The sequence below is a fragment of the Pogona vitticeps genome, chromosome 2 (assembly GCF_051106095.1).
Source record: "Pogona vitticeps strain Pit_001003342236 chromosome 2, PviZW2.1, whole genome shotgun sequence".
Classification (NCBI taxonomy): Eukaryota; Metazoa; Chordata; class Lepidosauria; order Squamata; family Agamidae; genus Pogona; species Pogona vitticeps.
The window spans coordinates 112,613,444-112,640,610 of record NC_135784.1 but is presented as its reverse complement, the minus strand read 5'-3'; the positions used below and the strand labels follow the sequence as shown (position 1 = coordinate 112,640,610).

Below are 27,167 nucleotides of genomic sequence, written 5' to 3'. Positions count from 1 at the left end.
AATAATGTCCAGTTTTAGCAAGCCTGCACATAAGTTTTGGGAGAAGCCGCCATGTATGACAAAGAAGACAACTAAAATAGCCACAGTTGGCTTCAGGTTTGAGGCAGCTCTTGGCAAACTGTCCTCTCCCCCATTAGTGGGTGTACATCAATGTGGCTTTAGGAGCAGTGGATAGCCATTTAGGTTTCCCATCACATCCTGGAACAACAATGCACTAGAAGCAGTGAGAGGTTATGGGAGATTAAAATGGTGTCTCGCAGCCACAAGTGCCAGTGAAAGTATCAGTGCAGGTAGGTGGGCCCTGCCTGGAAATCCAAGAGTGCCTGATGCTGATGCCACAGCTGACAGACAGACTGCCTTTCTCCAGAGCATAGAGTCCATGGCTAGGATCCTTGCCATACTGCTCGTTTCCTCCCCACCTATTTCTTCGTTAGCAGGAAATCACTCCTGACAGGTATGAGTGGTTTCCCAAGGCTGTTAAACATACATTGTCACATCCATCTTACACACCTTAGTGAAGACCAAAGCTGCTATAGAGTTTTTAAAGCTCTAAATGTGTGTGTGTGTGTGTGTGTGTGTGTGTGTGTGTGTGAGAGAGAGAGAGAGAGAGAGAGAGAGAGAGAGAGAGACAGAGACAGAGACAGAGACAGAGACAGAGTTTTAGAAGCAAGTTGGTTTTCAGGAAAAACTGCTGCCACAACAAAAGCTGTTCCCATGATGAACCTCTGGACCACTGGCTCTTAAATTGACTGGGCAACCCAATGATCCACACTAAGCAACCAGAGATCCAGAGATTCTGTACATTCCATTTTATCAGCATACTGTATGGGTCATCCCCAGTCAACAGGAGAGAACCACCAGGGCAGAGCCATCTGATTTATTCCCACTTATTGGATGAGGCAACACATTAATGAAAAAAAAATCAACTCAATGCAGTGAGTTCAACTTCCATATCTTGAGTTCTGAACATGACATTTGGAAATGCAGAGTGATATGTCCCATCCCTTTTCGTCCTAATGAAACCACATCCTGTTCAACTAGCACATGGCCAAACCTATCTTGAGCTGTTTCTGAAGTCACCGAGAGCAGCCTGAGACATGACGCTGATGCAGGAAGACGGTGCATCAGATGTGCCTTGCTTGTTCTGTCACTGGGCCTTTCCATCCCATTCAGAACAGAATCTTTACATCATCTCCACACAAAAACGAACACTTCTGATGCACAGACCACTCACAGGGTTCTTATTTGAACGAAAGAGGAAAGCAAGAAGCACAACATACTTCTGCTTGCAGTTCCTCCTTTTGCTTTGTTTCTTCTTGTGCAGGGAAAGGAGATATTCATATCTGAAGTTGAGTGGATATGATTAAGCAGCATATTAGATTATGTACAATACCCCAGTTCTTGAGCATCAAAACCGGAGTAGTTGGCTACTACAACAATGCAGGAGGCCCATATTCACAATTCACAACAGGCTTTCGACACAAGACTGAAACCCATGAATAATCACTGAACACGCAAGTTTCAGGAATGCAAATGCCTGAACCACTTGACCCACTGTCACACCCTGTACATACAATAAATCAGAAAATTTACAAGCTGAGTTGTCACGATTAAGGAGGATGCCAGTTTCTGTAGCTTATTCTAAAACACAGTTTGTCCACCCCCCAAGGCTGGCTTCACATCTTATGATAAAGGCACCCCAGATTTCCAATCATGAGTAGCATATTGACACACACCACCTAATTGCTCTCACGGCAAGTGAAGAGCTATACAAGCCTTCAAGTCATGCATCGCTTATTGTAATCTCAATGGTTATCATCCTGGCTCGACTCTTCCCCGACAAGCCAGAGAAATAAACAAACAACAAACTGAATATATTTCTTTGGCATGTTGGCAACAAGTCAAAGGGTTGGGATGTTGCAATATGCAAACTGTGGAGAGATTATCAATGACTTACTTAGCGACTCCTTTTGCAAGCATGGTGCCTCACTCACAGTAAGCCAGAATTCTCAAGAACTCCAATTGATCCCAATATCCCAATATGAACCTGTGTCACTACATCAGATTGCTATTCATCCAATAGCTAACAAGCAAAATTGTGGGTTAAGCCAATCAGGCATGTGAAGCACAAGCACACCTGCCACTTAACCATGCTTGGTGTTGATTTTTTTGAGACATAAGAGGGCACTACAAATGAGAGCTCTGAAGACAACAGTGAACGAAGATGAAGGGTTGACCTTGAAGATGGGTACCGGATGGTCCCTCCACACATGAGCAACAGCACCATGAAAGAGAGGGCAAAGTGCACATCAGAACATTTAATAAGTGAGTGATGAAAGCTGAACTGCTCACCCAGCAAAGCAAGATTTGACATTTCAACAATTTGTACAAGGTACTAGGAAAAAACTAGACCACAAATGGCCACACAAGCAATAGCATAGCCTAATTGTCATTCAACAAGTACCAAAACTGTATTTATGGACCTATCCACCCTGTGCTGTCTGTCTGATCAAAACTGTCACTGATTTTTGTGATATGGCAGGAATGAAAACAAACCAAAAGAAAACAAAATATTTGTTAGAAATATGAGAGGTCAAGAATGACAGAAATTAATAGAAAGAACTAACTTTCAAGACGAGTCAGATACTTAAGGATCCAAATCGCAAAGAAAATGAGTACATTATTCAAAGAAAATGATATGAAGTTGATTAAAGAGATACAGAATAACTTGGAGAGACGGGACAAATTACAGCTATCATTGATGGGAAGAATAGCAACCATCAAAATGAGTGTTCTACCTAAAATTTTATTTTTATTTCAGACAATTCCCATAATATTAAAACAGTCATTTTTTTTCAAGAACTTAACAAGATGATCATGAGATTTGTGTGGCAAGGCAAAAAACCAAGAATTAAAATCAAAGCAATGCAAGATGCCAAACAAAGAGCAAGTTTTAGTCTCCCAGATTTTAGATTAGGCATCCTTCAGTCTCAAAAGACTATGGTAACATGTTCTATATGGAGGACTTGGAACAGCATCTAGTGTGGCTGAGGAGGCCAATTCGAAAGTGACAATCCCTTCCACGCTGAAGACAAATACCATCTGTACCCCATCCAGCTCCCTGATTTTGCTGCTTCTGTGACTGCCTCTTTGACTCGGCCTGCTTGGTATTACTGTATATTGTACTTTCCCAGATTGGGCATTGTATTATAGAGCCTGTGTATTAGTCTGGATAAAGGAATGGATAACTTTAGATAATGATAGACTACTTAAGTTGGAAGGACATGATTTACAGTTAGGTTGGCATGCTTTTCTATGATACAAAAAAGATGAAGAGCAGAAAAGTTTTAACTCGCATATGATAAGAAGAGCTCTACTAAGAAAAAACATCATCCAGCAGATTTACCAAAAAACACCAGGCTGGGTATCATCCACAGAGGCCTTTACACAACCTAACCTCAGGGCAGAAGCGAAACTTTTAAGATATCAAGATCTATTAAAAAATGATTGTGAATTAAGGTACAAAGAAGAGTTAGAAACACAAAACATATATCTAGACTGGTGGTCCAGAGCACAAGTGGAATCTACGTATAGAAAAGATAAAATAGAGGGCTTTTACACAGAACAAACGATATTCGATAAATTTCTGCTGGGCTCAAATAATAAAGCAATTAAGAAAATGTATGATTATTTGCTTGAAACTAAAATGCAAGATGAGATGGTAAAAGAATGTATGATTAGGTGGGCACAAAATATAGGACATAATATTGATATTGATCAATGGTTGCAAATATGGAAAAATAACATAAAGCTCACAAGATCAGTACATTTCAAGGAGAACATATATAAGATGTTTTATAGGTGGCATATGACTTTGGAAAAATTGTCAAAGATTTATACAGAGGTGTCAAGTATTTGTTGGAAGTGTGAAGCACAAGAGGGAAGCTTTTACCATATATGTGGTGGACTTGTAGAGTAGTGAAATGGTAACAGAAGCAGTACATACTCTGTTACAAAAAATACTGCTTTGTAATGTTCCACTAACCCCAGAATTGTTTTTACTGAGCATTATGCCAGATCATATAGATAAGACAAAGAACTACCTAGTTATATATATAGTCACTGCAGGCAGAACTGTAAGTTGAAACCTGGAGGGCAATCAAATTGTAGAAAGGTGAAAAGTTGACTTGATATTGCAACATGAACAAACAGAGTGGATGACAGTATGTTTTGTGTTCTCCTTCCCCCTCTTCCCCCCATATCCCCCTCTATCTTTTGTACTCCTTACCTTATCCCTAGTTTTTTAAAAATTAAACATAAATTAAAAACAAACAAACCTGTCACTTCTTCTTAGAGACCAACAAGTGAATACCAAATGGATAGTGGTTACCTGAGGAAGTGGTATGAGGCTGTGCTCAGTTCTGAACACACCGTTTGCTCTCTGGACATGAGAATGTAAGAGAGAATATAATGATAATGATAATGATACCAATGCTGGATTAGCAGTTCAACTGCTGGACTCCATCCAGGGAGATCTGGCTTTATGAATTTCAGTGGGTGATCTTAGGTCAATCCCAGTCTCCCAATATAACACACATCTCAGGGTTGTTGTGATGCTAAAATGGGTGAGGGGAGAACTAGGAAGGTAAAATAGGATAATGCAGTACAAGAAAATCACTGTTAGCATTCTGAGATGTGCCTCGTACATACTGTACATATACGCACATTTTATGATACCCTTGATTACTATACAGTTGACATTCAAAATGTGTACAATATAGGTGGGGGGGATGGCCATGTAACTTACATGCATTTGTTTCAACATCTTAGTCAAATCTATGCAAAGTACTCAGTGCAAGCTAAATCCCAAGACTACCATAAAGTCAAAATGCTGCTCCCTAGAACGAAAGGATACTAAACAATGAAAAATAAAGTGGAATAAGTTTAACTAAAAGAGAGTTAAGAACTTTTAATTATTATTTTTCAAGGAACTCATTGCATTACCATAGCTGTGAGTCAATCAGATTAGCTTTGTTTTCATTGTTGCTTCATTAACAAAAGTAATTTGCTGCATAATGCATCATTAATACATTATATTGCCATTGCCAGTGAACAAATACAGGGAAATACTCTGCTGTTCCCCCCCCCAAGGGGCCAGTACTGATACTGCATCCTCAAAACAGAAATTTACAGATGATGAAAAAAAAGTACTTCCCTTGCCACTTTGGATTGATATGGGAGAGGAACAAAAGGGAGACATACCTATCAAATATCTCTAAAAATACCTTAAAGTAGCCTTTTAAAAGTAAAACTGAAAAAAACCTAGAAAGCATTAGAAGAAAAATTCAGCCAAAGATCAATCATCATAATATTCCTGTTCAAAAATTATTAAGAAACTGCAGTAAGCAGGGGTCAAGAATGTATAAACAAGTGGACAGGGCTCTCAATCTGGCACAGCAACATCCTCATACATGCTGAGGGGAGTAAGCAGTGTGTCGTGCACATGTCAAAACTCTAAAACCAAAGAGGGCAGAAATCAGCTTAATTGCAACTGTTCTGGTTGAGTCCTTCCAAATGTGTTTTATCTGCAGTTGGTCATAACTGGCACATTCTACCGTCTTGCTCCTCTATACAATTTGTCTTCCCCATAACCCTTTTACATGGCTGTTGTGTCATAACGCACTTGGGAAGATCTCCATCTTTAAACTGGTTGAAAGAGCTATAAATGTGGAATTCTGTGGTATATAGAATGGCACACTGAAATTTAAACTGATTAGGAGAGACAGAAAGGAAGTTTTTAAGCATTGCTAGACCAAGAACAGATATAGACGCTAAAACTGAGGGAATGAATAATCTGCCATAACTCATTAAAATGGTTGTCACAGCTCTCCAGAACTTCTGTCAAGTTATAAGATCTAGTGAGTAGACAAATCATTTCTGGAAGACCTGGGTTCGGGTTTTATCTTTGCCATGCTCTTATTTTATCATCTGGGTGATTCATGGCTTTCACTTTCACTTCTTCTCACTCGTAAATAGAAGAAAATTAGGATGACTCAGAGTGCTTCTGTGGAGTATTTATACAATTAGCATGGTGAAATGATGCAAATTAAAGGTATTTTATACTGTAGGTTTCAAGTATTGTGGTATTTGAATGTGCTTGTCCTGGAAATCATTTCCCATGTAAGCTGCCTCCAGAGCCCCACCCTAACTCACCCCCAGGGTGTGTATGAAAGGAAAAGTAAAATGGTTTCATAAAGAAATAATTTTTCAGAAGCATTCACGCAATCATTTTTCAGAAGCATTCTACATCCAGGTACATCTTGGAATTTGAATCAAAGATGATACCCAACATTTGCTTAACAATCAGCAAACCAGACACTATTATTATACCTCATTAGACCCTGACTTCCTTCCTTCCTTCCTGATTGTTGTTTCAATGTTCCCCTCTGAAATTATAGGCACAGACCAGATCAAAGCAGCAAATCTAATAGGAAACCAGAACCCTGGGATCAAATTGCCCTTCTGGAGCTGGAAGGTTCAAGGATCTCAACACACTCAGGAAACATGTATGTCTCTAGGGTGATTCTTGAAGACTGAAATGAGATTACCCTGACCAGAAAAAAATGACCACTGACTAAATATTAAACTCTGGAACCACATCTTTTCTGAATTTTGGTTTCAAGGTTCCCCTTGACAATTTGTCCAGTTGTGTCCAACTCTAGGGGGCGGTGCTCATCCCCGTTTCCAAGCCGTAGAGCCAGCGTTTGTCTGAAGACAATCTTCCGTGGTCACATGGCGAGCGTAAGTAGACATGGGGCATCGTTACCTTCCCATGGAGGTGGTATCTACTTATCTACTTGTATCTGCCTGCTTTTGAACTGCTAGATTGGCAGGAGCTGGGACAAGCGACGAGAGCTCACTCCACGCAATGTTGTTGTATAAAGAAATAAATTTCCCAAACTCTGATTAAGGGATACTGAGCTCGGCAAATATGTTGTGATTTAAAATTATTCAGGCATCATCCAAGGGAAGGATCTCATTCTCCAGTGTGGAAAACTCCAAGGGAATATAGAGCCCAAGCTTTGTTAACTTTTACCTCTTTGGCTTTAGAGAAAATTGAAATAAAATAATTTAAAAGCATCTTGTGCATAATACAATAAACTTGAGATCAAAACTAATCAAGGCAGCTAGTCAGTAACATTTCGGCGCCTTTTGGGGTAGAACAGAGGAATATACAGTAGTATAAAAATAATCTAACATCACAGGATCATTGTTCACTGCTGTGAGCATACAACTAGGAAGGTAAGAAACATATTGGTGCCTAGTTAAAGCCATATGCCTTCTTTTCCATCAGACCCACAAATAAAGTAGAACGATGTATTTTGTGAACAAATTCCTATTATCTAATTAACTAAATACATTTTATAAATGGCTTCCCTTCTCCATACTGTGCAATGAGAAGTTCAGAACCAAAATCCTGGTGCAGGGACAGATTGCTCCTGCCTTAATCCACCAAAGCCAAAATATATTTCTTGAACTTCAGCAACAGTCTGAATGGTTGTCATCAAACTAATAAGTATCAAGCAACTGAGGAATTGCTTTTGCATGTAGACAAGTGCCATTCCGACAAACCCAGAAGGAGGACACTAGGAGCAAGATAACAGAATGTAGAGAACAATGTCAATTTTAATGATTAATCTCAAGCTAGGGTTCATTCAGAAAGCTTATGCCACACAGCCATTTCCCAAGGCATGCAGGCATTGTTGATAAACGTCTGGATGCTGAAAAAAGCTTGTGCATTTCCATAAGTAAAGATCATGCTATTGATATACTCTATAAATAAGCATACAAGGTTTGCTTGTATCCTCATTTTTCCCCCTAAAGTAAAATGTATTACTCAACAGAATTCAATTCGTACTATTTTTATTAAATGTGTGGACCAAATCACACCTTTTTTTCTTGGCACACTAGCTCTGTACAGTAGTGCCTCGCTAGACGATGATAATCTGTTCCACTGAAATTGCTGTTTAGAGAAATCATTGTTTAGCAAAAAGCATTTCCCCATTGAAATACATTGAAACCTGTTTAATGCGTTCCAACGGGGAAGAATCACCATTGTCTAGTGAAGATCGGCCATAGGAAAGCCGCTTTGCGAACCGCCGATCAGCTGTTTAAATCGCTGTCTTGTGAAGATTAGGTCCTGAAAACACCTGTTTTGCAAGCGCAGAGGTAGCTGTCAAAATCGTTGTCTAGCGAAAATCGGTTTGCGAAGCAGGGACCAAACATTGTCCAGTGAAATTCCCCCATAGGAATCACTGTTTTGCGAATCGCTATAGCGATCGCAAAAAGTCAATGTCTAGTGAAAAAACTGTCATGCGGGGTAACTGTCTAGCGAGGCACCACTGTATATGAAATGGCAAAGAGAGAACTGGCCACTGACAGGCTAAAAACCAGAGCTAGGAAATGTTACTTTTCAGACTACTAGTCCCAGAATTCTGTGCCAACTTCCCCACTAGAGGGATTCAGGAAATTTGAAGCTAAAAAAAGGAATTTTCCTAAGCCCTTAGTATGGTCATCTTACACAGATTTTGACTGCAGTCCTGTTGCTTCGCATAATGTGTCACAACTCAAGTAGGCCCATTCAGTCAATGGAACTTAACAGAGGACTTGACTCATCAAATCCCCACTGATTCAATGGACCTACTCAAACTGCAACTTACTACCCTAAGCAACAGGATTTCATCCCCTGTATGTGACACTAGGTTTCTCCCGCAGAAAACAGTGGATGGATTATCCAAACATACCTAGAGACTGAGGAAATTCTCTCCTCAGTTACTCTTGGTAGCAATACCTGTTCGACCACAGACTTTCTTCTGCTGTAAACACCTACCTGAAAACCTCAGGTCTGACATAAGAGTTAGCTATTGAGAAAATTATTGTTTTTGAATTATGACATCCAGAATGCCACAGCTAGCTGCACTTCTGCAACATATGGTTCAAAAATATTCACTTTCCTGAGCTGTGCCCAGACTTCATTGACTAGCAATTGCTACTGATGTAGAGACCCCAGATGCTTATTCATTGAGAGAGGCAGGTTACTGTAGCTGACAGGGCCTCTTGCACTTTGGCTTACATGTCTAGGAAACAAGAAAGAGCAGTTCAAAGAGCTGGCTTTTTCTTTTCAGTCATGTATCAGTTTCTATTGGCTGAAAATAAGCATTTTTGCTTCATGATAAGATGTGACAGCAGCAATTTTTCTCCTTGCCCATCTCGTTTGACTGTATCTTTTCTCGACCAGAGTGAGGAAAATGGTCTGGGTGCCAACCAAGCAGGGACTGTGTTAGCACACAAAGCCTTTTTAACTCTCAGACCCTTCAACATATGTCCTGCTTCATGATTTCTTTATTGTTCCTTTGATCTATGCTCGGTGATGAGACACAGGGCATATTTGTTACTGTCAGTTCTATGACTCCAAGCAGCATTTCAGAAGTCAGATTTACCTTGTAGAATTGACAACGCCCATTAATTATTTACTATACTTTTACATTATGATGTGGACCCCAGAGAGAAAATGCCATTGATGTTCTCTGTGGTTTGACCATCCTTTAACCCTACCTGAGTAGCATTCCTACCATCTCTCATTTTTTTCCCAGCCAACAGATGACTGATAGACTGGATAACACTATACATTCAAAATATGCAACTGTTCCTTATTTGTTTTATTAATACAAAAACACCATTATCCCACAGGGTAGCAGATCAAATTTTCTGGATTTGGCAATTTCACAAAATTTAGAGATGGGTAGAAACGTGGATAAGATCCCACGTGGATAGAAATAGCTATAGTGGCACAAAACCAAAAGCCATTATCAGCCACATATAGAAATGAACACCTGTCATAAAAATATTATTGCATCAGTTAGAAATTGTATGTGGAAGAGGGACTTCTGCTCCTGTCCAATAAACATACAAGTGGACCCTTGACTTACAGACGGCTTGACTTACAGACTTTTTGAGTTACAGACTTCTGTGGCTGCAAAATTTAGGTTTGACTTGCAGACTGAGATTTGACTTACAGACCAGAAAAAAACCAAAATGGAACAAAAACGGCCTGTTACGGGATTAATCGGTTTTCAATGCACTGTAGGTCAATGGAGACTTGACTTACAGACTTTTTGACTTGAGAACCGCCTTCCAATACGGATTAAGTTCTCAAGTCAAGACCCCACTGTATCATGCATTACATACATATTTTCAGAATTAATTACAGGGAACGTAAAATGGCACAAAACCTTGCTAAACACATGTGTAAGTGAAAAGAACACCACCCCGAACCCTTCTTTGTCTTTTTCTTTTTCTGTAGCATTGTCATAAAGAAGAGACTGGAAGATTTTCGTTGAAGTTCTGATGCAGTTGCTGAAATGACATAACTTTCAGATGTGGAGCAAGTTAAGAAATATTCATAGGCATACAGTAATATGTTGCATGTTGAGTCTACAGAGATTTCTCATCTTACGGTAATTTGCTTCCAAAAGGAACACTGCTTGTGTAACTGCATAACAGGATTTCTGCCTTTGCTTGTTTGCTTATTTTATTTTATTTATGCAGTCCCCAATTTGCCAGGGGCAAACCACACTTATTTTTAATGCTGATTTAAGAAAACCAGCCAACTTCAGACTTTGATCTTGTCTTGATGATGTGTCCTTTCTGCAGTTATTTCTTATTTACCAGGTGTTCCTATGACCAACTAACTTCTTTTCTGCAGAACCAACCATGGGCCTCCTAAAGGTGTCCTACCAAGGATGGGGTTGCACGTTTTGTATGCTCAGTTAGTGCATGGCAGGAATTCAATATCTCCCCTGGCCAAATACACAAAGATAGCAATTGAAACACAGAACAGGCAAACTTATTTTCAAGGCTTGAACAAAACATAAACAATGGTAGGTCAGTTGACCTGTCAAACATTCCGTTTCTGTTAAAATTGTATCTCTTCTAACATTTCCGTGAACTATTCCAACTACTTACTTCACCTTTTAACCACACCTCTCAGCTCCACAATCTTTTCCTTCAAGCTCTTAACAACAAGAATTGCCTCCCCTTGTTAATGGACATACCTCTTAATGCTAGTCTGGTCTGGTGGGAGAGGCTATGACATACACTTGCACCACACACGAATCCACTCTCTCTCACACACATACGCAAAATGGTATTCCCTCTCAACGTCATCCCAGCAGGCAGGACCACTGTTGAACACTGCTGAACATCACCAAGAACAATCTTGGTAATGATTGCTGGTGTCTCCTCACCCCATGATCAGTGTAATAATCAAACCTAGCCAGCAGGGTAAAGCAGCCAGAATGATACAAAACTGTTCCGTAACATTAAATTGCTGGGCTGACCACTTTCTGTCAGACCAACTGCAAACCTGTGTGAAAAGTCCCATGAGCCTGAACATTTTATAAGAAGAGCTCGCTCAGATTCTCTCCTTGTGTCACACTTCAAGATACAGCTGCCCCTGAAAATTCACCTAGAAGAATATTTAAATTAAATTTTGGCATTCCTCCCCAGGGCAAAACATCAAAGGGACTCCCAGGGAAAAGAAATGTGTTCGCTAATAAGACGGGCAGCATTCTCCAGACATCTGCAGGCCTCACCACAGTGTTACAAGGGTTTGCTGTGCTAAAGTGAAAAGAGGAGTGGATTTTTGGAAAGGTTCTTCAGATGAAACTGAGGAATTTTGAGAGAAGCCAGAGGAGACTGAAGAAGACGAACAAAATTCCCAAAGTATGGTTCCCCACATTACTATCTGGGTATATGCTCAGTCTGTCCTCATTTTTGTGAATCTTGTTGGTCTGAACAGAAAACTGCCATTGTGAAAATGTCAGTATAATCACTTTTAATATCAGCCATTCCAATGAACTAATGCATTTATATGAGTGTTTTTTTTACAGTGCTTGTGGAAATGACAGGGCCACGCCTCTCCCTTCAGAACCTTCCTGTTGTGAAAGGAATCTGGTAAAACTTGCCTTCCAAATCAGCTCACTTGAATCATACACTCCACTTAGATGGCACTTGAAGTCTTCTCCCCATTATAGTACTATTTGCATTCATATTGGGATCCTCAAAAGAGAGTGAGTCACGCTTATGGCATCGCTCCCCATATTTTTATGGTCTGTGAAACTGCAGCCTAAATCTTTTAACTTTTTCCCATAAAATCAAACTGATATGTTCAGCTAAGTCAGATATTAAACATTACTCTAAATATAGAGTAGTGCCTAAAACATTTGGCAGAAAAACAAATGAAAAGCATATTACTGAGCTCCGAAAATGTTTCTGTTGTGTAGCTTTTCTTCCTCGGCAAGAGGCATGCAGGTTTTGAGTTGTCTGATAAACAGATTTAAGTTAGCATATACACAGACACTGGCCTGAGGCACGAGAAAATGTGCAAGGAAATCAAGTAATGCTTTAAGTGAATAAAAGGGGCATTTAATTTGATTTATGAAGGATCTTTTCCCAATATTAATTGATTACCAACCCTGCCCCCCCTTCGACAGAGGTTTAGCAACTATGTAGGGGATTAATGTCACTTACAGAGTTTAATCCCTTGTAAATATGCTGGGGCTCTTCCCAAGTAAGAAGCTATTTTCATGTCAGCTTTCTCAAAGCAAACAGCAGCATTCATCAGCATTTCATACGTATATACCTTCCTTTCCTTGCTCCTTAAAAATGGATCAGGCTGTTTCTAAAGTTCAACAAATACAGTACTTGCAATGCTACAAGTATCTTGGTTAGAGCAAATTTTTTATGGAACTCCTTGTGGGTGGAATTTATCCCCCTCAAAATAAAGTCAGGCTTCCATAATACTGGACAGAAGCAGTCAGGGTGGCTCCAGCATTCTGGAGCATATTCATACTTTGCACTGTTGTGGGACATCTAAACCAGATTACTGGAAAGGCACAACTCGGATTGCACCAGAAAGGGTCACTTTCCAGAGAGTGGTTTCCCTTAAAGTGACCCCTTCCATCTGCTGGGGTTTTTCTCCAACCCAGCCCACAAACGTTGCAGCCCTACAGCTGGAACAAAAAGGTCCAACCTGGGCAAGGATTGGGGTTGTGCTGTAACGCAGTTCCATACACACTGCATGATCACCAGGAAACAGATTGCACTGGATTGCTCCACAAGCAGTCCAAACTGCTATCTACAGTGGGGTCTTGACTTGAGAACTTAATCCGTATTGGAAGGCGGTTCTCAAGTCAAAAAGTCTGTAAGTCAAGTCTCCATTGACCTACAGTGCATTGAAAACCGATTAATCCCGTAACAGGCCGTTTTTGTTCCATTTTGGTTTTTTTCTGGTCTGTAAGTCAAATCTCAGGCTGCAAGTCAAACCTAAATTTTGCGGCCACAGAAGTCTGTAACTCAAAAAGTCTGTAAGTCAAGCCATCTGTAAGTCAAGGGTCCACTGTATTTCCCCATGTGATCACGCTCTCAGTGTCTGAGTCGGGAGGGAAGGATCTGAATTTCGGTTCATTCACTGGCATTTAAAGATTATAGAACAATTTATAGGCTCAAACAGATAATGTCCCTTGTAGACTAAGAAAAAGTCGCAGTGTTACAGAGCTTCCTTTTTTCTCTCCTTTCAGTCATTTCTGGTTCCTAAAAGGAAAAAAACAACAACTAGAGTGGCCACCCAGAGAAGACAGTGCTGTATCTTCTCTGTTTGAAGGACTGTCCAGTCCAACTCTGATTGAAAAGGTATACAAGACCCTGAAGAGGAACAACGGAGGCTCTGAAGTTCCTCACCAACAACTAGCATCGGGATAGCAGACTCAAGAGATAGACAAGTTACTTGCTCACAGCCTCCCCCCATTTTGTTGCAGGTCTTTGGCCACGTCATTCTGGGTGCCCAGGGTTGGGAACCACCGGTCTAGGTGGTGACTGTAATGAGCAGCTACAACCAGACTACAGCCCTATTCATATTGTGGATAACTGACCCATTAAATAGGCCCATCAATTTAGGAATTGTGATTCTGGGAGTCATAAACACACCATGGATGGAAAGTGTCCTGGTGCCATCCCTTATGTTACTCATCTCTTTGCATCGAAAAGGGACAGCTTGCAAAAGCAAGTCTCCACGCACAAGGATTACCTTCATCCTCAAAGTCAGGTCGTCTGTATACAAAGGATGACAGAAGAGTAGTACAAGGCAGCAAAAAAACTGGCATGTCTCCTCTCCTCATGTATTTATTATTCCAAGAACTGGAACACCTGAATAAGTCTTATGACTCCTCCATGTTGTTACAACCAGAGCTTGTGTCATATAAATGGCTGATGGAGTGTACAAATATTAGATGTATTCACCATCTGCTGTGAAAATTAACATGGTTAAGGCTGTGCCAGCGCTCTTTGGCAAAGTCTTTAATATTCTTCTTTTTATAAATGATTCCATGCTATTTCCATGCACAATGCTTGATGGACTTTTCACAGTGTATCCTGCTTACAGTGCACAGACTGTAAGGAGTGAATCAGACATAGGGAGGAAGAAAGAATGGAAAGAAGGCTGATCAGATTTTAGATAATATAAGATTAAATTTTAATGGTGGCACTTTCTTTGTAATGACTATTATTATACCTCTTTCCTACATCATTGTTATTTTTGCTGTTGCGTGCCATCGGGTTGTTTCTAATCTATGGTAACCTTACAAATCAAATACTGTACCTCCAAAGAGTCCTATCATCAACAGCTTTGCTCAGTTTATGTCAACTAAAGGCCATGGCTTCCTATTTTGAATCAACCCATCTCATACCTGTTTTCCTATTGCTTTCCACTGTTATTGAAGTGCTGTTAAGCAATCCTATAGAGAACAACTTCAATTCCTGTGCAGTAACTAATGAATTAAGCACTAGATTTTATGTGAAGAAACTGAAGGCATTTTGCTAACTGGAAAATCCCAGGAATGGAAAAGAAATAGGGAAAAAATTACATAGAAAATATGAGAACCAGCTAAACTCACAGCCACAGGGCATGAAAAGCTTTGGATCCAGAGAAGAAGATTCAGTTTCACACTTTAGTTGAATTGATTAGTATAAGGTGAATTTGCCTATTTTCCAAATTACCAAATCAGTGCCTGAACTGAATCTTGTGGTTTGGTGTACATCCTTGGCACTTCTGAATTATAGCAGAAGTTATTGATTTGCCAAGGATCAAGTAATTCCTAAGGAATTAGCCTTTGTGACCTGGAGCATCTATATGTGTCAGTGGGGAGAAAAAGAGAATACATCCTCCTTAAATGATAATCCTGTCAGGTCAGAGAGCCTGATGCCTCAACGTCGCCCTGAGAACTCTACAGAACTGTATAGACCACTTGGGGAAAAATCAGAAGCCCGCGTTGGTCACGGCTGCCATTTATCCCAAAAAGGGTTAAGTCCAGTATGAACCAGAGAATTATTTTGCACCCTATACAATTTACTCCTTTCTTCTAAATATACTTTAATTTCTTTGTTTCAAGCAAGAGACAAAGAAATTAAACTGAATGTCCAGGAAAATCTCTCCTTTTTATTGAACCGGAGCATGCAAGCAGATGTATTTGTGGTTATACTGTTTTTGGATAAATAAAAATTGTAACTACAAAACTTAATAGGATGTTTTAGGAATATAACTATGAGAGCATAATGAACTGAATAGAAGATTAAAGTATTCTAACAAAAATTCATACGATGCTTCAGAGTGGAATAATAAGACTTATACAGTATCTTCCATTCAGTTCCTTATGCTTTGATAGTTATATTCCTAAAACATTATACTGTATTAAGTTTTGTATTTACATTTTTTGGATAATCAATAGATAAAAAACAACACAACACACATATATCTGCTTGCGTGTGCCAGTTCAAGCAAACGGGGGAGAAAGTATAGATTTTCCAGGACATTCCATTTTTTTGGTTTTGCTTGGGGCAAAGAATTTAAAGGTTATTCAGAAAAAGGGAGTACGTGGCACAGGATGCAAAATATTCCTCTGGTTTATACTGGATTTAATCCTTTTGAGATAAATGCCAGATTGCTGTTGTTGTTGTTCACCACTAAAAGATGCACAATATCTGGAAAGGCATTATCTTTACCCAGACTAGGATTGTGAACTGGTGGGTAGATATCCTGACCCAACTACGGTTCACTGGATGCCCCTGGATTTTCTTCAGGCTATTTTGTCTCATAGGATTGCTGGAACATTAACAAAAACATCCTTGGTGGGGCAGGAGGAGGAACCATATAGGCTGCCCTGACCTCCCTAGAAGAAGATTAGGATGCAGATAACATGCATGCATACATACATTACAGACACACATTAATGAGGGTGTTTTGTAACTTTAAAAAATCGTTTCATTTTTCCCCTTCTTCCTTTGATTCATTTCCCTCTTCACTAGACTAACTTAACTCCTTGTGCTTTGTGACTGTTCTCATGTGGATTTTTCAAAGAGCTGGTGTGCACATTGAAGAAAAGCTAGTAAACCATGCTGTTGTTTAATGGGTATTTGATAAGGTATTATACAGCATTAAATTAATGTCTGCCAGTATGTGGCAGAAAGCTGCTAAATCTAAGGAGACAGCCCTTGCAGTTACAGTTACTGTATGTTACCACTACTAGTGTCTCATTAAAAACATATTTACAGAAGATTAACAGCTATAGCAGGGAGAGACTGGTGTGATCTTGCTACATAAGTAGTCTTGTATCGCTAGTAATAGTGGCTTCTCCAGTTGAACTGCATTAAGATGTTCGGTGCTAGGCACAAAGAGGGGTCCACATGAAAATTCACGTATCAGATCATGGCATCAACCCCTGCATGAACTGCCCTGTAGTCTCAGATTAACTCAACATTTGATACGCAACTAGTCTCTGCAATCTGAACTGCTAACTAGACAGACTTCTGGTATGATTACAGAATGCATGACTGCACTATGGCAGGAGCTAAAGTTGAGTTTTCTAGAGATCTGTACTCTGAAAAGCTTTGGAAGATTAGCATTTTTCAGTCCCAAAATGTGCAGTCCTTCCACATTTGCTTTGGAACCTGTCCTGAGACTCCTGAGGTGCCCAGATTCATATAAGGTACCACAATGTGGTGGGGCCTGCCATCACTAGAGTTTTTCCTTATATTGCAAGTTAGAATGGGTGTTTTTTTTAAGGCCTTCTGTCTTGCAGCAATGATTCTGGAAGCTCTTCTGATACTGTGGGCCAATCTGGGCATGTACATAACCATGTGATCCTGCTCAAGGACCCCACCAGGGATCTCAATCTTGCCCTCTAGGATTCCCCAGAGTCCACATTCACTTTTCCACGACACCATTGTCAGGCAGCTTCCCAGCTTTTGTACAGTATTTTTCCGATTCTAAGAGACTGGAATGCCTCTCCTTACACTAAATCAGTGACTGTTAAGAGCATTTAACTAAAATATGCCATTGATTTTTATCCCAATCTTTTACCTTTGACCCTACTCACAAATGAAATATGGCTCCACAAAACCTATATGAATTAGATGCTCAGTAGAGATGGGCCATGAACCTCAGTTCAGAGGTTTGTGCCACACGTTCCTTTCCCCCGCTTCCTGGCCGTGACTCACTCACCAGCCAGCAAATGCCCCCCCCTCCTCCTCTTTGGCTGTTCAACCAGTCCCTGGTAGGAGCATGGGTTTAACTGTTCCTTCCTCCTAGTCTGAGTGGGTGATCAGCCAAGGAGGCAGAGTAGGGAAGCCCGTGCTCCTGCCCGAGATTGGTTGAACAGCCAAAGAGGACGAGAGGAGCGCGCATCAGCTGGTAAGTGGGGGATCCAGCCAGGGAGGCGGGAGAAGGGAATGTGCAGCATGAACCTCCAAAGAGAGATTCATACCCATCTCTTGTTGTTGTCCAGTCGTTAAGTCGTGTCTGACTCTTCATGACCCCATGGACCAGAGCACGCCAGGCCCTCCTGTCTTCCACTGCCTCCCGGAGTTGTGTCAAATTCATTCTGGTAGCTTCGATGACACTGTCCAACCATCTCATCCTTTGTTGTCCCCTTCTCCTCTTTCCTTCACACTTTCCTAACATCAGGGTCTTTTCCAGGGAGTCTTCTCTTCTCATGAGATGGCCAAAGTATTAGAGCCTCAGCTTCAGGATCTGTCCTTCCAGCGAGCACTCAGGGTTGATTTCCTTCAGAACAGAGTACCCATCTCTACTGGGGATCTAATTCAATAGTCTTACTATTATCTCATTTGAGCATGCTAGGATCCTACTCTGTTGCAAGGAGGCATTCACCATTCCTCCTTCCCACTCAACCAGTCCCTTTCTCACAGCTTTTATAAGCCATGAAGGGCAATGGTCCAGCAGACACCTGATCGCCTTCACCCCTCCAAGGGTCCAATCCACATCCCCAGGTTGCAGAAACTGAAACTCATTCACTAACACTGGACAAGCAGGTGCCATAGTTACATTCACAGCACCTGTATCAATTACAGCATCCAAGTCAGAGCAGATGTGAGCAATGTTGTGGGCAAATTCTTCACAGCAAGCTGCAGTGAAGTCTGCAGTATCTTCCTGTAATTGGCCCTTGACCACTCAAAAGAGCTCCTCTTGGCAATGCAATGGTGGTGGAGAAAATTGACTTCGCCGCCACCACCACCACCACTCGGTAGCGAGTAGGCCTTCCGATGAGCCCTAGCCCATGTTTGGTCAGATTCATTCTGATTTTTCCACCATTGTTGCTCAAATCTATGCCTTGGAGCCAGTTTGGCTCTACTGTGTGCCGGGAGACCTCTGGAGCGATCACATCAATGGCTTTTGCCATTTCCCGAATTTCCTGAGGTCAACTAGGGATTTGACAGAATCACCTGCCAATGTGACAGGAAACTCCCCAAGAGCCACCAGGAAGCAATTGGGATCCATCAGTCTCCTGGGGTGGACCATCTTAGCCTCACCCCCATCTCACAAAGGCTCTGAGTTCCAATGAGTCCAAATTGCATCACATAACAGTCTGTCCATGACAATGAAACTACAGAACGTTTATCCACACCTAGGTCACCAACATCTATTGTTGTTCAGAAAACCAGGTCTATAATGTGCCCTCCAGAATGGGTGGGGGTAGATAGCATTTGGGACATGCTCATGGTTATCATGGAGGTCATGAGCAACTCCTGCCAGACCTCCCTTGTGGTTGGCTTTGCTCACAAAATCTGTGCAGAGGCCTCTTCTGCTGCTCCGATATGGCAAAGTGATTGTGCATGTAAATACGAGATGTCATTTACTATTGCAAAAATTCAGATGTAATTTGTGATTTGGAATGTAAAACGACCTGTTTTAATTTGTGCAAGACCTCTAAGCTTATGAGATTCTACCATGGAACACTTTTAAATGCATTTCTGATTCATTTTCCTGCATGTTTCTTTTGCTGGCTATGAAGACTACCTCTAATCCCAAAGCAAAGACAGTATCATATTGATAGTACAGGTAAAAGCAATTATAATGTGATCAGAGCTGCTTCTGAAACACTCAAGGGAATATATAATGCATTGCATTGAGAATGACTGCTAAAGCTCTATCCGTTCTGTTCAGAAGCAATTCCAGACTTAGATATCAAACCTTCCACCTCCCCACCCCCGGTGTCCATCTCCCAATGATACGATCTATCATTATCTTTCTATACCTTTCTGCCCTCCATACACCCTTCCTGAAGAAATGGCAAATCCAGGGCAATGCCTCCTTTAAAACAAACAGTGTAGAAGCCAGGCAGCATTGATCACCATGGCAACCCTACTGCAGCTAAGGTGAACAAAGCTATCAGAAATAACAGAGAGATGGAGAAAGTACATTTAGTCACCGCTGTCTACTAAACATGCACTAAAGTCATGGGTGAATATCAACAGACAGGAAATTGATATTGTCATCTTGAGAGGGAATCCCAGCAAAACACTGATCTGCAGATCCTTCAATTAGCCTAAAACTCTTTGTCACTGATATGAGTGGGAGTGGAGAACACTCTTATTTCCTTGAATTTGAAATGGATACTTCCTTGAGAAGGTAGCACTTTGCCACATGGACTGCTGGACTAAGCCAGGCTTCTGTATGTGAGGCTGCCAGAAAAATCCCAGTGTCTTCAGTTAGATTCGTAAATAAGGATATATCAGAATGCTGCTCCTCACCTCTGAGGCAGGAGGAGGAAGAAAGTTATCCCAAAATAAGAGTGGGATGTGTTGACAGAAAATTGTGGTTTAGTACTGTATTTATGTAGATCTGAAACTTCTGAAAAGGCAAAACATCAGCTACATTTTGTCTTTACAAAGTCTGGATAGATCTGAAACCCCTGAATTTACACCACAGTTTGAGAAGCACAGTGTTCACCTTCTTGCAGAAGAAAACGTTCACAATGGGAAAGGCCAAAAATTTGTGGAAGTTCATTCCTTCCCAAATGGAGGATAGCCACAGAAAGGAAAATTAAGTGCAAGGGCATATATCAGTATAGGAACAAAATGGGTGGAATCAGCTAAACATGTATGAAAAGGATGCTACAAACTGAGGCCTTTAACTGGTCAGCCTGGAGAGCTGAGGAGACACAGGAATTAAGTTCATACATCAGGAGTAAAATCCTTTCACTGGATCTTTGTATGTCATCTGACTTCTCATTTGAGGCAGCCCATTTCTCATTATTCACTAGCAGTGACAGAACAAAGTTTTTGCCAGCTGCTTCCTCTGTGCCACATATATAAATGCAACAGAGACCAAACTAAAGATGCTTATTCCACAGTTCAAGGGCAATAGCTCCACCTTTTGAAATAAAGTGGGTGGATGTTAGATTACAACCAACACTCATTTTGCTATTAGCTTATGAATCAAAACATGTCCACTATCTTTGTCCTCAGACTATCTCTGTCCTCTGGGCTGAAAAATCGAATTAGAGGAACACACACTTACACTTCAGGTTAAGCTTGGAACCCATCAGCTGAAACTTGTCAGCTGGAATGGAACCTACCAGCCCACTTCAGCCACTGATTCTAATGAAATGTCCAAGGCCTAAAGAGGATGTTCCCTCCCACCGAGCTGCCCTTGTAACAGTTAAACGCCAAGTATGGGAAGAGCTCCTTGTGTCGAGACAGCAATTGCCTCAGTCTGAGGAGGGAGGAGGAGGAGGAGGAGGAGGGAGAGGGGCTGGTTGCCTGGGAGAAGGCCCAAGAGAGCACTCACATAGCAGAACAGAAGCTGTGGAAAAACTCCTGAGGAAAAGACTTATTGCTCAGTAATTGCTGCTGAGTGAAATATCTGAGTCATTTTAATGACCCAAAATAAGGGCAACGGAAAGAGAGAAAATTAGGAATTACAGGAGCATGCGTGCCAGCTTAATGACCTAGGAACTGTCAATATGAAGGGACATATTCCTGTGATGGTGCCCAGGTCAGGCTCGCTCAGAGCCAAAACCACCATCCAATACAATAAAGACAACTCATAAACAGATGGGCAACAGAGTGGCCATGGCCCATTCCGTGCAGACAGAATTTTCTATAGCAGCATCTAAATGTTAATGTTAGGTAGAATCACAGGAAGTTAGGAGTTGAAGGGACACCACCTCTTCATCTCTTCGAATCCCTTGCTTGGCAACAGGTTAACTAAGGCATTCCAGAAACATGCCTATGCAGCATTTTCCTGAAATGCAAAGAAGAGTTCACATAGTTTTCCTAGGCAAAGCACTGCAAAAAGAGACAGAAAAAAAAATTGCCCTCAATAATGGACATCTTGTTCAACACTGACAGTGGTAAGTTATGTTCTCTCCTGTTTTGCCTGTTAGGAATGTCAATGAAGAAGCTTCAACAGAGAGAAGAATCAGCTCACAGAAGGGGGGGGGGAACAAGCCTTGGTTCTTCTGAGCAGCAATTTGTTCGGAGCCCACACAGCCCCGCGGTACAACCCTTCCTTGAGTTCAACCTCTGGTATATCCCGTTAAAAACATCAGGTAGCAGGTGATGGGAAATATTTGACTGATATTTTGGAAGGTCATTGACAAGCAGAGCAGGCAAGCACTGGATGGACAAAGATCCTGGCCTGATAGAAACAGGCTTCTTGCATTTCCACGTTCAGCATGCAGTTGGTTGTGTGTCAGACGGTACCTGCTTATAACCTGCTATGAGTCTGAAAAGCCCAAGTGCGGCTGCTGATGAGAGAACCTTCTGCAAGCCACTAATTCATAAGGTTGCCATAAGTCAGAAATGGCTAGATGGCACATAACAACAGCATGTGCCTACAGATTATAAAGTCAAATGTCTCTGTACAGTGAACAATAGAGGCACATGGCTATTACGTGCGATTACCTACACACAGGGCTGAGTTCAGTCCCAAAGTTACAAAAGTTACATTTGGATTACAAATCCCAGAACCCCTCAAACCAGACAGGCCAGCAAATTCTGGGAGCTATAGTTTCAAAAAGTAACTTTACTAAGAGCTGGTTGAATTTTTATATGAAAGAGAAATCTAATCCAGTATGAAGCTCCTACATATCACAGCAAAAGTATGTGTGCTTGCCAAATTCCACAAGGACACACTCCATGCAACTTCTGTCATCAGAAACCAAATTTAGCATAGCACATGGTTAGACTTTGGAGACTGAATGTATTGCTTGTTCTTTTGTTTGTTTTTAACAAAGCACCTTTTGTCAAGCATGAAGGAGACAACCAAGTGGCAGAGCTTGCTGCAAATAACAGGCCTGGTTTTAAGGAAGGTTGATGCAAAGATGTCATTTGCGTACCTTCATCTCTCCCCCCCCCCATTATTGCTGCCATCCCTTTCTGTAAAGCACAGAGAACCAGAGTTCTAAAAAATCCTGTTGATGTGCAAGACAACAGCAAATGGGCATTTAGTGCTTGCCCAGCCTTCCATCTCCATCAAGTATTAGAACTTGTTAAAAAGCCTTTCCATGCAATGCCAGGTCATGTGGTCCAGACAGGCTGTCATACAGAAACTGATACACTTCTTGCCACATAGGGTGGATATGTGATTGGTAGTGAGAGGGTGGCAATATGCAGTCCAAGGGCTTTATTTTCTTCTGCAGAATTAGCTTCTTTCCTCACTGCCCCACCCCCAACTCCACAACATAGACACAAATAAATCCATCTGTGTACAGTAAGCACAGGAGATCCTCTTAACACTCCATGCTCTCTGCTGCACAATCAGCATTAAGCACAGGCTCAGAGTACGCTAGGTATAAGAATAGAGGCATTCTCTGATAACAAATCCATTCATGCAGTTAAAGTAGTCCGCTTTGAGGTCAGCACTGCCCCTCTGCCAAACCACCACCAAAAACAAGTCACTGAGGAGCATTCTTCTCCAGATGAAGTGACATTCTATCTCCAATGGCCTCTGAGAGCCAAGTCTTCCATCTTCTACTCATTAGCACCAATTAACATGCAGTCAGCAGCAAGCCGGGCCAAGCTAGCCTTTTCCAGACCTGTCCTCTTTTGCAACAGGAGAGACAAAGGGAAGAAATATGTAGAAGTTTATATAATTAAACTAGATTCTTCAATTGAGGGAAAAAACTTTCCAGTATTTTTCTTTCAAGCCCTAATTTTCTCCCAGATGAAGAATCCCTGGAGTAAGTAATGAGATTATTCCAAGTAAGGTTTTGAAGAAAAATAAAGCACACACTGAGATATGCAATCCTAGACATACTTACCAAGGAATAAGTATGAAGTATATTAAGTGGGACATATCAATCTATATAGGATTGTACCATAAGTAAGCTTACTGGTGATTGATTTATAATACAGGAGAACATCCCACCTCTGTAGCAACCACTGATACGTTTTAAAAAGTCACATTAATTGTGTACACACAACATCACATTAAAACTGGTGCTCAAATAAAGATCAAAGGGGCCACATAAAGCTCCATCTTGCCACCCAGTTCACTCGGCCAGTGCCAAAAAAAGGGATATGCTTTACCAGAAAAGAAGGCAAAACAGGATACCAGTTTATATTAAAACTGTGCATACTAGTTTATATGTACCCATTTTTTAAAAAGTGATTTGAGCAGAATTATAATGCATCTCACACCTGAAGAAGACGATGACCAGAGGACATATGTGCCCACTGAATCTGCTGTCCAGATGCTCGCTGTGATGGGTCTTTGTTTTTAAAATGGATAGATTTTCATAGAGAGGACATAGGGGCAAAGGAGATTGTTCTCCAAATGAAGATGGTCCTTTGTCAATGAGGATATATGGTCACCTTAATGACCAGCCAATTGCCTCTCTCTCTCTCTCTCTCTCTCTCTCTCTCTCTCATCCTGATGGAACAACTTTTTGTTTTATAGACTATCCAATCTATTCAAGTGAGAACAGATCAGAAAGAGATTCTGAAAACAAAGAGTGAATACACACCACACCATGCCCAACAGCAGGCCACACAGCAGAGGGGATCACTGCTGCACAGACTGAATGTCTGAACTAAACAACAGACTGAGCTCTTTGTGGGAAACTGACAGCCAATTCCTATCCCCATTCCACGGTTACTTTGTGGTAGTCAGCTTGTGGACTTGAATCATGTTTATGTATTTCATGTTGCACCCTTCCTTTCAGTTGGATCAACAATTTTAAGCACCATTTTCATTCTCAGTGACCTAGAATTAGTAAAGTTTGACTACACTTATTGCAGAAGCATTTTGGCTTGAGACCAGGGATTCCTGAACTACCTGCTAAAACATTATTATGTGTGCAACAAGCACATCTGAGCTGAGCCAGGGAGTGGCGGCACTCACTGAGAATGGGGAGGAAATGGGCATGTGGACGTCAAAGCCACCACACACAAGAAAATCAAGCTTGCTCTTCTTCGACTGCTGCCTACCTTGAGATTTTGTCTCCCCACTAGAAAAAAAAAGCAATTTGTGGAGACCTCCCTAAGCCGGCATCCTGAGACCTGACTGCCATATTGTCACCATTACTCTGTTACAATTCCGCTAACTGTGCCTCATGACATGTTAGAGGATGATGGGATAATATCCAAAGGGCTGCAGGCACTTTGTCCTTCCTCTTGGATCTCTGCTAGTACATGTCTTACAGCTAGAGATTTCCTGAGGAGCAAAGCAACAGAACACACCCTCGATTGTTTAAACAAAGGCCATTATTCGGTTCTTGTTGGGAGTCTCTAACAAGCAAGGTCCCATCGTCTATTGGAAAGAGATTGTTCTAGACATTCTGTGTTGCCATTAAAAAAAATTAACCAGTCCAGTAAAAAAATACCCACTTGGGATTAAATGTAGAAGGCAGTCTGAGAAGCACTGTGGACATTTCTTAATTTTAAATAATTAAATTGCTCACAAATGGGGGAACTTTGTGGAAAATATAAACAATTTGTAAACAATAGCTTTCCAAACTGTTTAGCAATCCAGATGCAGGGGAGATTCTGGACCTCGCCAATAAATCCACGGGCAAGCCACCTGACCAGTTACTTCAGCAGGAATCCATCTCTCTGTCTGGAGACCAAAACTGGACACCTTGACTGCACCGATTCTTTCAGCTCTTTGTGGATGCAGAGGATGGATTCAGTAAATTTAAATGTGCTTTTTTTTGTCCATGCAATGTTATTTGGATACTGTATATATGTTCTCCTTCATGTACTACAAAGTTTTTGAGCTTGGGTTCTGGGAATCATGGCACTGCCCACTCTAATTTACACCTTCATCCAAGCTTGTGGGGGAAGCTTATGGCTGCAGTACCAGTGAGTCCTGCAACAATAAATGTTGTATTAACAATGAGAGGTGAGGTGCAATCCATCTTCTCTGCCCTCTGGCTGGAGATTGGAAAAAGTAAGCAGGGCATTGTTTCTTGTTCCATTGTAATTTGTTGTTGCTCCTCGTTCTTTTTGAAAATATACATTGCTTGTTGTTTTTAATTAAAATATTCATTACTTAAAAGGAAAAGGTTGACAAGATAATGGCATGGCCCTTGGAAAATTCATAAAAGATGTCCTAAAAAATTAATTGGACCAAGGAATTAGCAAAGGTTACTCATCATATTCTTATTTTTAATTTATCTACCCCCACTTTCCCATGCAGATCTGTGTTCAAAATGGCTGGCAAACATAATGAAGCATCATTAAAAACACATCTAAAAATAATTTAACACCATTAAAAGCATATTAAAAACCAGTTAAAAATAAGTACGATGTCTTCTCTGCTTGATATACTATTGAAATTTAACTTGCTTACATCTTTGTCACACACAAAAACAAATGAACAAACAAACCCACCCACATTTTATATGGGAACTTTATTTCTAACTTTTTATTTCTGTCCCAGTCTATGCATTCCCGTCCTTCCATAACCCTGTACCCCAAGAGCACAAGAAGGCACATATAAAATGCACATGCACTTGGGAGCAAGGAAACTAAAAGAACGAAACTACATCCTTGATTGTACATTGGAAAGTATTGCTACCTAGGGTATTCCGGACAGGGCTGGCTCTACAATTAGGCAGGATTTTGCACGTCAGGAACGGGCAGCTAATCGTTATTTCACCACACTTGTTTTTTGTTTGTTTTATAAAAGACAGAGGGGGAGATCCTTGTGGTGGGCTTTTCTGCCTTGTGTGCCAAAATTAGCCGAATTGCACCTGGTGCAATAAGGATACCCAGTGCAGCTTTGTCTTAGGCAGCAAAATAACCTGGGTCTGCCCTGTTTGAGGCTGGGCATAATTACCTCATTCCCCAGATGGTGAGAAATTCAGCTCTCTGTCATCCTGGCTCTGTCATTTATTAAAGTGGATACTTAACACCACTAACGAGTTTTGTGGTACACAAGTCAAAACATTTACAGAAAATTGCTTTGGCAGAAGTTAATATTATTACCTTAAATCAGTGGGTGGCTAAGAAAATAGACTCTTTTTTTCTGCAGTAATTTGTCTCCTTCCCTGCCATACACTCCTTACATTTAGCTACTTACTGGAGGAAGATCTTTCTTAGCAGCTGCTCACTGAGCCTTGGCCTGACCTAACAATCTGTGCCTGCTCCTCACACCATTTCTCTGCGCCCAAGAAATTTCCCATAAGTCTCTCCGCTGTCATAACAGCAAGAATCCTATGGTCAGTTGAACCCTTAGTAGGTTCACCTCTCACAAGAGACAAGTGGGTTGCCCTTTGATAAGAAACAGCCTAAGCCGTCACATTTCACAG

At 41.1% G+C, this 27,167-nt stretch overlaps 1 protein-coding gene across 17 annotated transcripts in view; it reads right to left on the bottom strand.

The window, feature by feature from the left end:
* ABLIM3 (actin binding LIM protein family member 3) overlaps positions 1-27,167 on the bottom strand; it is a 161,413-nt gene that overhangs the window by 113,447 nt on the left and 20,799 nt on the right. The gene's annotated exons all lie outside the window — the stretch shown is intronic.